This window comes from Nyctibius grandis, chromosome Z, assembly GCF_013368605.1.
Source record: "Nyctibius grandis isolate bNycGra1 chromosome Z, bNycGra1.pri, whole genome shotgun sequence".
NCBI classification, from domain to species: domain Eukaryota; kingdom Metazoa; phylum Chordata; class Aves; order Nyctibiiformes; family Nyctibiidae; genus Nyctibius; species Nyctibius grandis.
In genome coordinates, this window is record NC_090695.1 from 17,420,522 (window position 1) to 17,432,709 (window position 12,188).

Genomic DNA, 12,188 nt, shown 5'->3' on the forward strand with positions numbered 1-12,188 from the left:
ATTCTTATGCATTTTAGGTAGTCTTATTTCTCAATCAGATGAAAATTTTATTCTTCATGTTGCTTGATGATTGTGTCTTCAAGAGAAAATTTTTCTGCCTACGTATAGTCCCACTCTCCCTATACCAACATGGGCTCTACATGAATCCAATTTTAAGTGCAGGGGTTCCTTACTACAGACACAAGTTTAATTTCTGTCCCAGTTTCTCTCATTTCATAAGAGTGGTAGAGATGAAAAAAAAAAATCACCCACTATATCTAGTATCTGGTCTTCTCAACATTAAAAAAAATAATGCTATGAGTGAGTTTGTAAATACTCAAACATTTGAGATCTGCAGCTGCAAGTCAAACTGCCTCCTTTTATGTGTACTGGAGATAAGTATGACTGCTGTGCTATGAATAGTAAAGGAATGTGGAATGGAAAGCACCAAGTTAAATACAGACTCTTTATGATAGCCATCTGCTGTTTGGACAAATCAAAAACATATTCAAATGAAACCGAATACAAATACAATTTCAAGAATACGAGAAAAATCTGATGAACAAAACCCAGGCTCTCGCTAGCTGAAGCGAGAGAGTTCCTTTAGTTTAAAATGAAAGCCCTAAGCTTGTACTTCTGCACATGTCTATTCATTAGAAAGATTTATGTCATGGTTGTTTAGACTTGAACATATTTAAAGCAGTTGACTTTAGAAAAGTGGGTAGTCCAATTCTTGCATTTTATTTATTGTCAGTGCTAAAACTCACAAGGAATTTGTACAAGAAATGCAGAATAAGGTCTGTATTGTTAATTTCCATCATGTGCAGTTATTTTGTTTTTTGAATAGAGCAGAAGTCAAGAACCTAATGTTTTCTAACAAACCAAACCACATATAAAATGTATGGCCCTACATTTCCACTCACCCCACACTTTTCCCTCATATTGTCTGTGTTTAGTTTGTGTATTGGTTTAAGATAACAAATGATCACACTAGAAAATCAGATCTAGACTTTCAGTGCTTTTAGGTCAAGAAACTTCCTCAGCCAGGAATCTGATAGGAGATGTAACTTGGATTTAAAAAAACAAATTCTAGATACAGGTCTGGATTTAAACTTTACATGCCAACTTTATAAAAGCTCACAAGTTTAGACCCATGGTTACACATCACCTCATGGCACAACTGTTGGGATAGAGTTCAGGATCACCAGTTAGTAACCTGCTTTGGTGATTTTTGTTTACAGACAATTTTGTAAATTTGATCACATAAAATTACAGGTTATTATAAAAAATTATTTTAGCTGTGATTGCAGTGATGGTATTCATAGCCGTAGAGATGAAAAAGCAGTTCTAAAAAAACATAACTGATTTAATTATTTCAAATTAGATCATGATTAAACTACTGGAAACTTGGCAAGGGGTTAGACCAGACAGACGAAATCATGTCGTCTGTTCTATATATGTTAGTACCATGGTTACACACAGCCCTGCTTATGTACACAGGCCTGCCTCACAAAACTGGATGGAGAATTTGGCATTTGGCTGTTGTACATTGTAGGTCTCTTCACATCACTCCATGCACAGGTCTGTACTTGCTAACCACACTGTCAGTTACAAAGCACTGGAACATACTGAGCCAAACACAACAAGGATGTACCCAGGAGGATTTTACCTTCTGTGGTACCCAGATCTTTACAAAAGCCTAATGCATGCTCCCTGGTGAATGGGAACTTGCACTGGCCCAGCACCAGAGTGCTCGTGTGGCAGGGACCACGCTGGGGTATGGACCTGCTGCTGGCTTCCTGCGTTTTAACACCAAGAACAACGCAGAGGAATGTGCTTCTCTCCTTTTTTTTAGTGGACGTTTATCGAAAGTACTTGGGTGAATTATTTTTATATGTTTACCAGAACAGCCTCAAGGTACTTGGCAGAGCATTTCCAAGTTGCCTGGAAAGAGCTGTTTTCACAAATTGTATGTGATGTTTTACTTTTATAATTTGATTAGAACTGAATGTGGATGTCATGGAGAAAGCTACTAATATTGTGCATGGACAGCAGAACGAGAAATTTATCAAAAGCAAAGGATTTCAGAACAGCTACAGCTTAAGACTGGTTTAAGACATGTTGATGTGGTTAAATTAAGAACCTTGACACTGGCTGCCTGCAAAACCCTGGCCCAGAATAAGCAATGAATGTTGCTGCAAGCCTGTGGAGCAAGTGTAACAGAGCCTTCTCAGTTCCCATCACCGAAGGATTACCTTCATAATTGATCAGACTGCTCCTCCAAATGGATAAAGATGATTTCATGCATGAATCTAAGCACTGTGAAAAATGCTTTCGTAGAAGAAGAAAATGTCTCAATATCAGCACTAGTCTCCAAAAGAAAAGCAACAACATTTCAATGCGATCCCCGTAGGCAGAAAGCCCACAAATGCCTTAGACTTGTTGTCTTTTTATAGTTTCTGCTGCATCCAGGGCATTTGAGATCTCTCTACACAATCTGATACTTGTGGTGCAGTGAACCAAGGCTGACATGCATCAGTCACTCAGTAACCACTCAGCTACAGCCCTGGGCATTGGAAAAGAGGAAAGGAAACCCCTGGGCTGTCATGGTGGCAACATTCCCTCTAAGAAGGGTAGGTCTTGTGTTCCTTACTTAGTTCATAGCCAGGAACCAAAATGTACTTTTTTATCCGAGTAACGCTACCAGACCTGGCTTTTAATGGGAGTAGGAATATTTCTGAAAATATTGGGTGCACCTTCTCTTATTTGAAAGAGACTCTGACCTCTGTCTTGATGACTACTAGAGACAACGGCTGGCCCGTGTTATCTGGAGGACAGCATCTCAATGGCCATACACTGTGAATGCAGGGGATAAGGCTAAGGACTTAGACATGTACATTACATCCAAGATACCTGAGCTGGCCCCACTCGTGCTGACTCTGGAGCCAGAAGTACTGTCCCTGTGTGCCAACTCAGGTCCAGAAAGCCCAGATTGTCCATTGCTGTGCTCAGGCTAAAAAAACACCCCTTATTAAAAATACTTTCACAGATGGAGAGACAGGAGAAACATGGCACTACAGCTCAGGACTCCCCAGCCAAGTTAGTGCTAGCGTGGGGATCTTGGCTCTCTGTGCCACAGTGGGCTGTCGCCTTACCACAAAACCCATCAGTCTCCTTAAAAGACACACTTTTTAGCCACATGGTAATACTGCTCATGCCAGCATTTTGAGGGGGAAGTATGTCTCGTAGCTGCTTGCACAAGTAGAACTGCTGCAAGTAGAGAACCATTTACAGTTCCTCTCATGCTCCTCAGTGCATTTGCTGTGCTTTGGGCTGGCTCTGAGACCAGCAAGTACCCCTCTTCTGCTAATGAAGCACACCGCTCCCAAGCCCTGTGAGCTAATACAGAAGGAGCAGTGGGCAGGTCTGTGCACGGAGATGAGACAGAAAACTGTAGGACCAGGGTGGGCCTCGGCATGTAGCCAGCAAGGAAGCCCACCAGAGGTGTCTCAGCCAAGGATGGGGAGCACGAAAAACACTCCAACTGGTTCAGAATATATGTGTATATATATATATAAAGATTTTAAGGCATAATATTTAAACCTCCTACAGGAAATATTTGACTTTTTGATAAAATGAGCATTTTTAAGGGCTGAGAAAGACATTCCAAAATGACTTTAAAAGATTTAGGTTGTTAATAGAAAAGAAATACCATACATGGACTAAACCCTTGGTGTGTGGGGATGAAAGAATAAGTTACCTACTATCTTCAGCTATGTTTCTTTCCAATTGCACAACCCTTCAATTTTCCAATCCATTAATTGTACATTACCATCATGTAAGCAGAGATACCATGGCAGAACCTCCACAAGTTTTACTTGCTCTTAGCAACATTGGATGACATGGGCATCAAAGTGTGAGTGCCTTATCTGAACTAGCCACCACAAAATTTCTACAGTCAAGCCCTCGTCACCTCAGACTGGTTTACTGATTCACTGTAAACCAGTCAACAAGTGCAGTCATCCCTCTTGTTGGCCCTGTATGGAGTTGGATTGATCCAGCAAGACTTCCTCTCTCAGGTGACGCCATGCAGCCTCCAGGGCTGACCGGTATCTCGCTCTCTCCCACCACAGTACAGATGCAGCGCAAAGCTCAGCTGGCTGCTCCTGCAGCTGATTCAGATATCCAAAAGGTACAATGTGAGTGCTTCCCTGCATGTCTGTGACTCCGCACAAGGGGCATGATGGGATCAGAAGACATTTCAGATTCCAGTGGCAATAATTCCTTTATTATTAGTTCCACTGCTCATTTTCCAGGGTATCTCGCTCTCCTCTTAGCCTGGACACTGGAGTTAGCTGTTCCATAGACACTTCAGAAGTGCAGTGGTGTAGGCACTAAGAGCAGGCATAGCTTTTGCCTGTGAATGAGCTGATTCTGAGTTTGAATGTTGGGTTTAAATAAGTCCAAGTCTTAACTACAAGCGATAGCATTACATCATATCTATAATGAAAAATTAATGAAATGAAATGATTTTCAGAGCATGGTTCAACAAATAAAAACATCATTCTTGTACTCTGTCCTACAAGGCAGACAGAAACCCACGAGCTATCTGCAGTGGTGACAGCTGTATGAATTTTAATAGTATTTCAAGTATATTGTTTGTAACTTCACCACAATTATCCAAGTCCTGGTGTCATGATCAGTACGTACCGTACAAGATGCACTATAAATACAGTCTCTGCCTTAATGTATATATGAAGCCTTAGGAATGAAACTAATAGGGACTCGATGCAGATTAGGAGTCTCTGAGGTAAATACATGCAGAAATATGAACTCTGACACTCATTCCATCGTACTACCCATAGAAATATTTATCTGAGACATTCTAGAAACTTCAGCATGAAATGGTTGTTGTGGAGACAGTTAGGGTTTCCAGTTTTATAGGTTTAAAGGTCAGAAGGATCAGTGATGATCCCCGGTGTGATCCCACATCATCTCACTTGCTAATTTCCTCATGAAGCCCAAAACATGTTTGAAAAAGAACACATATTTAAGACATCAAATCTTTATTTAAACACTTCAGTGGATGGAAAACTCATCACACCCCTCCATAAATTGTTCAAGTGCTAATAATCACCATGGCCAACAAATAGCAGGTGAGATTTGCTCAGTGATGTAAATTTTACCCTAAAACTAAAAGTAATAGTCTGGACAGCTCTTGGGACAGTCTTTGTACTGTCCTGATGTTGTGAGTTACAAAGATATAAAAGTTTAACACCCACTGCTATACATCCTCTTTAGTTACTAATAGAACACAAGGGAATTCATCGATGTGAAAAACTGTTAATACCATTTTTCCACACAGAGAGCATCAGAAATATTATTGAGTACCCTTGGATATATTTAATATCTCTCCTGTATCACCATTGTTAGTTTTGTCATCTTCAGGCCATAGTCATCTAAACTATTGTTAGGATTGTGTTTCTTCCAGAATAAGTCCTGCCTGTTGTCCCACTGGCCATATAACTTTTAATATACCTTTAGCTTTTGCTCATAACTATCATTTAGTATTGCTTGCTATCAACTTCTGAAGTTTTCCATTTCTACTTTCACTTGCCCTTTTATAACAATATATTTTAAATTCAGATAATTCTGCTTACATTAATACAGTTCTGTATTTTTGGGTAGCTAATAAAACATTCTTCTAAATGCATACAGAACCACCACAGGCAGGTTCTGACACTGTTTCGCTTAGGAAATTATCATCTCTTAATGTTTCACTAATGGTGTGGGATGCCCAGTATGTCCCCAGCACTGACATCCCTTGTAAAACAAGGGTTTAATAAGGAAGTGACAGGCTGCACCACCTGTGATAAGGAATTCATGCCATTCACTTTCTCACCAATACACAGCCCAAACAAGCACAGCAGGCACGTTCTTCACCACCTCATCCTTTGCAGGCCTCTATGTTTGACAAAAGACCAGCAAAACCCAGAAGCTATAACATTTACCTTGGAGTAACTTAATGCCATTTTCAGCCACCAAGCTTCTCAGAACTCCTCAACCTGACACCGAACCGACAACACGAGCACCTCCTTGACCATCCTTTCTGTAGTCCATCTCCTCAAGCAACAACACAAGCTAAATTTTTGTCCTTGAAGATAAGATAGCAATCTCACTTGCTCAGAATTTAATATCTCTGCTTCCTGCTAAGCAGAATGCACTGAGAGAATGGAAGACACGTTGATGGTCAAACCGCCTTCGAAACCAGTCTGTTGCTTAAGTTAGTGACAACTTGTTCTGGTTTCCAGGCTGAGACCAAGAAGTCACTCTCATAACATTCCACAATGGACAGTAAAAACTCATAGACACATGAAGTCAAGTTAAGGCTTAACCATCCTGATCAATTAACAGGTATAACTGAGGAGCTGCCAGTGATTAGTCCTTCACTCTAAGGCCAGCCTCTTCCAGCCACCTCTCTGCACAGGGCATGAGCAACTTCAGGGTTGATGTGACCCTCTTCAGCCCAAAGGATCCAAGCCCCATGCATTTCTAGAACCCAGCAGCTTTTATTTTCCCATGATAGACCCCTGTAGGGAGTGGTGAGAGTTAACACGGGTACAGAACCCACTAAGAAGGTCCTCTCTGCAATTTCTGTATCCTGGGTGAGGATAGAAATACCTGCATGTGCGAAATGAATGAATGCTCAATCCTTCATTCTTGCTATACCATACTTGTTTCATTCTATACAATGGCTTTCTTGCTGAGATAACGTTATTTTCATGCCACATTTATATGACACACGGACATAACGTTGGCCTCACCTGGATTTCCTTACCAGTTACTCACTTAGCTCACAGTCTTGCTGTTTATAAAATGTTTATTGTCATGAAAGGTATTGGATTGCAATATGTAAGACTGAGATTACTCCTCAAGGACTTGTGCAGCTTGGGCTAAAGCACAGCAGGCTCATGCATCCTCTTTTGCTGTGTCTCAGTCTTTACATTTAGGAGGTAAATTCTGCCCGTATGCATGTCAAGGGACTGGTAGTCAACCCAGGCACATTCATCTGTAACCACGAAAGACTCTCAGAACCATCCAGAATGTCTGTCTAGCACAAATTCCTACTGCCACAGCATGGGAAAATCTGCACACATAATGGATTTATATTGACAGCGTCCTTAGACGGTTATGAAACATTATCTCTTCAGACAAGGAACAGAGACAGACATGCATTCCAAGCAATATTAAATGGAGGGCTGAGAATTTCTGAGTAACAGCCATCTATTACACAGACTGGGGCTGAGATAGCAAATACGTATCACAAAGGTGAAACAAGACCCTCAGTGTTTCTGCTCAATTATCTCTAATTTCACACAGCCTAGTCTGAAAAAAAAAAAAGCAATTTCTGCTTATTTTATGTTCCCACTTGAAAAATGTTTTATTTTCTCCTAAATTCCACTGCATCTTTTCCTAAATTCCAGAAAATGTCTCCTTTTCTGATACCTATTTTATGGTTTAAAGTATGATTCTACAAAACATTTAAAGGCTAATCATAGTCATCTTTTAGAAGGTGAAAAAAAGAGCCCTAGAATGACATATTTTTTGCATTTATTGCATTTTCTTCACTGCTTTGCTAGTTCAAAGCCTTTACTTGCTTTTAGTCTGTCCAACTTCAGTGTTTAAAATCATTTCGTGCCCTCTAGTGGCAGCCCTGCCAAGCACCCTGAACTGCTGCTCTGAGGGGACTGGGAATTGGACGTTACAGTTACAGATGTGGAAATGGAAGAAAAACAGTTTATTCCCCTTTTAAGTGAAATTTACTATCCACCTCTACAGTTTAAAAAAATTACAGTAATTTCTAGTTATGATGAGAAAACAAAACAAAATCCAGCAAAAGACAAACCAGCAAAACAAAATCTAATCTAGAGATGCAACACAAATAGCAATAACAAAAAAAATCGCATACTGAGTAAGCACTTGACTGAGTTTGCTCTTAGATATTATATTGATGAAAATTGGCCTATTTGTAGCCATTTCCTTGCACAAAGCGCTATTCAGTGTGTTTCCTACTAGGACATTGTTCAATATGCAGAGACACAGTTTTTCCAGGGTCCACAAAGGGGTGTCATCATAATGAAATGGCTAAGTGCCACCAGAACTTCATCTTCTCTCACAGAAAATCACTTTGCTTTTCTTACTAAAGCAGCAAAGTGATAGCCTGGAGGAAAATTAACAAAATAAAGAAGGAGAGACTTGGGGGCTTCAAGGAAAATTACACAGAGGTCATGATACACACTTTTATTATTTTTGGTTTCAGAGCCTCTACTTATGCACTTTTTCCTAATTCAAGATAGCCTAAAATCCTTACCTTTTCCCCAAAATGTTCCCAAATTTTTTATTTTAAGCTTTGGCACCTGAGCAGAAAAATAAATCATGCTGCTTTCAAACAGCTCTTTCAGCATATATTCTCAGGGGTCTTGAGATGCCTAACTCCAAATTAAAACAATAAGATATCCCATACATAGACATCAGTAGCCATTTGGAGTTAGTTTGGCTTTCAGTTTCACCCCCCAAATTACAAATCCACAGGAACACATTAAATAATAAACATTTTTACTTAATTACAGGTTATCAGTCTCAATAGGATTGAAATAACATTCACTTTGACTCTGAAAATTCAATTCCCAATGAAGACGGTAGAAATTCCCGACCTTCTGACCAAGCAAAACACTCAGATACACACTTTGTGCAGCTAAAAGCTGTAAGTGTGTATGTACTGTTCTTATTTTGAAATCCTTGCCTCTGCTAGTCTGAACAACAAGAAACAAAGCTCAGTCAATCCCGTTCTTCTACTTGGCACTGTAGATGGTTACCAAGGGCCTAAGAAACTGGCATCTTCAAACCCTTTAAAAATATTTTTAAGGGTGGCTTCTAATTTTGTAGGCTGGTTTTCCTGAAAATAGTTGTTGAGCATTTAAAAAAGTTAATTATAACATCACAACAGAGTGGCTGCACACAGTGGCAATCAGAGTTGGTTCACTGGTGGGAGAAAGATGGAAAATGTCATTTACAACCTCGTTATTGTTCCAAATTCTCTTTGCAGTTTTGTCCACTAAGGAAATAATGTAACACACTTTTCCTTTCATAATTTTGCCTTATTGATGGCATTAGTGTCTGAAAAACCACAACCCAATTTCACGTAACATTTTTTTTTAAAATATCAAGATACAACTGGAAGATTTTAGAGAATAACGACTTCCCTAGTTTACATTTATTTCTTTAAGAAATAGTATTCTCATCAGCTTTACAGATCTTATGCCTTCAAATTCTCCTAGTAGCAGTTTTTGCACCAGTTAAACTTGATGCCTTTGGTTGTATCTGTTTGCGATACAAATACTGAGCCAGTACTTACTAAGAAAACATCAGCTCTAATGCACTAATGGGGGCAGGGGGGAGCAGGACAGCTGCCACCTCCACGACCGGACCCAAGGGAGTAAGGCAGGCGCCCAGCTCAACGTTGTGTTGTCCCTTCATCCTGCCCTGGCCATGGCAGCCGCAGGCATTGGCACAACCACTTGGAACAGCAAAATCCCGTTCCTGAACTGGATTTGCAGCTGCGCAAGACATCTCATTCATCACTCCAGGTTGTTCAATGAAAGCAAATCTTAAAATGTGTCTATTTCTACAAATCAAGTAGGTCAGCATCATTTCCAGTACTGATCACCTCATGTGAAAAAAAAGACTGTTTCAGAGAAAACAACATTAACGATTAAGGACATTGAAATTAAGATGAATAGGACTGAAAAGTTTGGGAAAAGAGTTGAATCAGGTGCAGTAAAATATATATAAAACAGTAAGTGGTACAGAAAAGGCAGATCAGGAGCTAATTTTCTGTAGTTTAACCTGTGAGGATTCACATGAATGCACAGACTGCCCAGATCAATGTTAGGAGTAACTTTGGAAGGAATACAAAACTCCAACCACTTATCTTGATTTGCAGTAGTCAGAATTTGGGATGAAATCTAGGACCAAGGTTAAACTGATCCACATCTACCTTCTGTTGGGGTTTTAGTCCTTACTCTAGGTTGGCCACATGGGTGGAGGGCAGCACGCTGGACCATGGATCAGGTGCCATGGCAATCTCTGCATTTCGCAGAAAAGAACCACGTCTGCATCGAAGGCAGATGCTGATGACAGAACGCTGACAATCACTAGCCTTGAAGGAAAAGAGCTTTGGCAGTTCTAAGAGCACTGACAGAAGCTGCTGCAGCACTTGAGGAGCTCCTCAGAGCTTCCTGGGACGGCGAGGTCAGGGTGCGTCCACCAGTACCGAGTGAGCTGGCAGGGAAACCCAGAAGCCTTGATTAGAGAGTTGTCTGAAGTCAAGGTCTTCAGCTGCATCATCCTGGGCAGCTGCCAGCTCTGTCTTGGGAGGACATTGATGCTTCTTGCTTTAGCACTGATGTTGATACTCAGAATTGCTCTCCATATACTTGCTGCAAATTTAGTGCTTGGGTTTTGAGATGGTGGCACAGGTGATGCAATGTGAACGTGTTCCCCTGGGCTGGCCACCGAGGAGCTGGTTGTGTGGTGAACTGTGTGGTTCTTTGGGTGCTACTGGTATTGGCTAATTAAAACAGACTTCCAGAGTTAAGCAATAAAGGAATTTGGGGCTAAAATGCTAGGCTGGGGTGAGCTGATGCATTGGAAAAAAATTTAAGTACACAAGCCAAGCAACAGTAACAGAAAAGCACTGTGATAATATGTGGACTAACATTGGAAAAATGAAGATCAGAAGAAAAAAGTGAACAAAAGCAAAACCCAGGTACCAAGCACTAAAACCAGCAACAAAAGGAAACAGTGGGTCTTGTAGCATTCCAGCAAATTGCCCCCAGATGAAGACAAATTATTTGTCACAAAGACCTGTGAGAAGCAATATTCACTTTGAACCACATCAGAGAAATGAGCAAGAACTTCATATCTGGCAGGATGCTGATGGCAAAGCATGAAGAACTGGGGACCAAACAGGCACATCTCCTCTGGAGAACTTCTAATTGTTCGTGAACAGACAGAAATCTTGAGAGACGCTTGTATCCAGGGATCCAAAGAGAGCTAAAAGATCATTAGTGGGATGGGATCTATGTGATCAGACAACACAGGACGAGGTGCCGCGGGAGTTACAAGGGGAAATGATCAGGGCAGGGAAAAACGTTCGGGGATGGGGATGAGGCTGTTCCACAGAAAACCAACATCAGCAACATGACCACATTTTTCAAGAGGGCTAAAATACACATTATCTGCAACTAAAAAGCATGCTTCCTAACTCTAATCTTATTTTTCTTTGTAAACAACAACCAGCTGGAGGAGGACCTCCAGAAACAGTGCAACCCCCCCATAGCATCTCCACGATGCACCTCCTGCAAAGAAGCTGAAGCAGCAACAGCATCATCCTGCTCACCATGCAGGAACCCTGGAAAGAAAACCAAGCACCCAAGAAGGCACGCAAGCTTCTTGGCCAAACCTGGAGAAGTGCTGAGACACCTTTGAGGGGGGTCGGGAGGAATCGTTGTTCCCCAACATTGGATGCTTTTAAGATTCAGCTGAACAGGGTGCTGGGCCATCTTGTCTAGACTGTGCTTTTATCAAGAAAGGTTGGACCAGATGATCCTTGAGGTCCCTTCCAACGTGGTATTCTGTGATTCTATGATTGGTTTCGTGTTTGAGCTGGAAATCTGGTAGACTTAGAGAAATAGGTCAACAGCTTTAAAGAGGCTGAACGCGCAGGTGTTACAACCTCTGACACCTGGAATGAAACACTCAGGACGGGGCACTTCGGAAGCGGGACCGTGGGGTACCGGTGCCCCCGCCCCGCGCCCCGCCGGGCCCCGCCGCCGGTCGGACGCCAGGGGGCGGGCGGGGAAGGGCCAGGCCGGGCCGGGCCGGGCCCATCGATGGGGGCGGCCGCTCTGCGCTCGGCTCCTCCGCCCTGCCTCTCGGCTCTGGATTAGCGAAACTGGCGACGTGGGACGGCCGCCGGCCCGGCCCCCGCGCCCTGCCTCGCCCGCCGGGGTGAAGCCGGGACTCGGAGCCGGCCGCGCCGCAGCGCAGCGGAGCCCGGGGAGCCAGCCGTCGCAGCGTCCCCGCCGGCGGGACGCGGAGGCAGGAGGCGGCAGCGGCGCGCTCCTGCCGCAGCCCCGCCGGGGCGG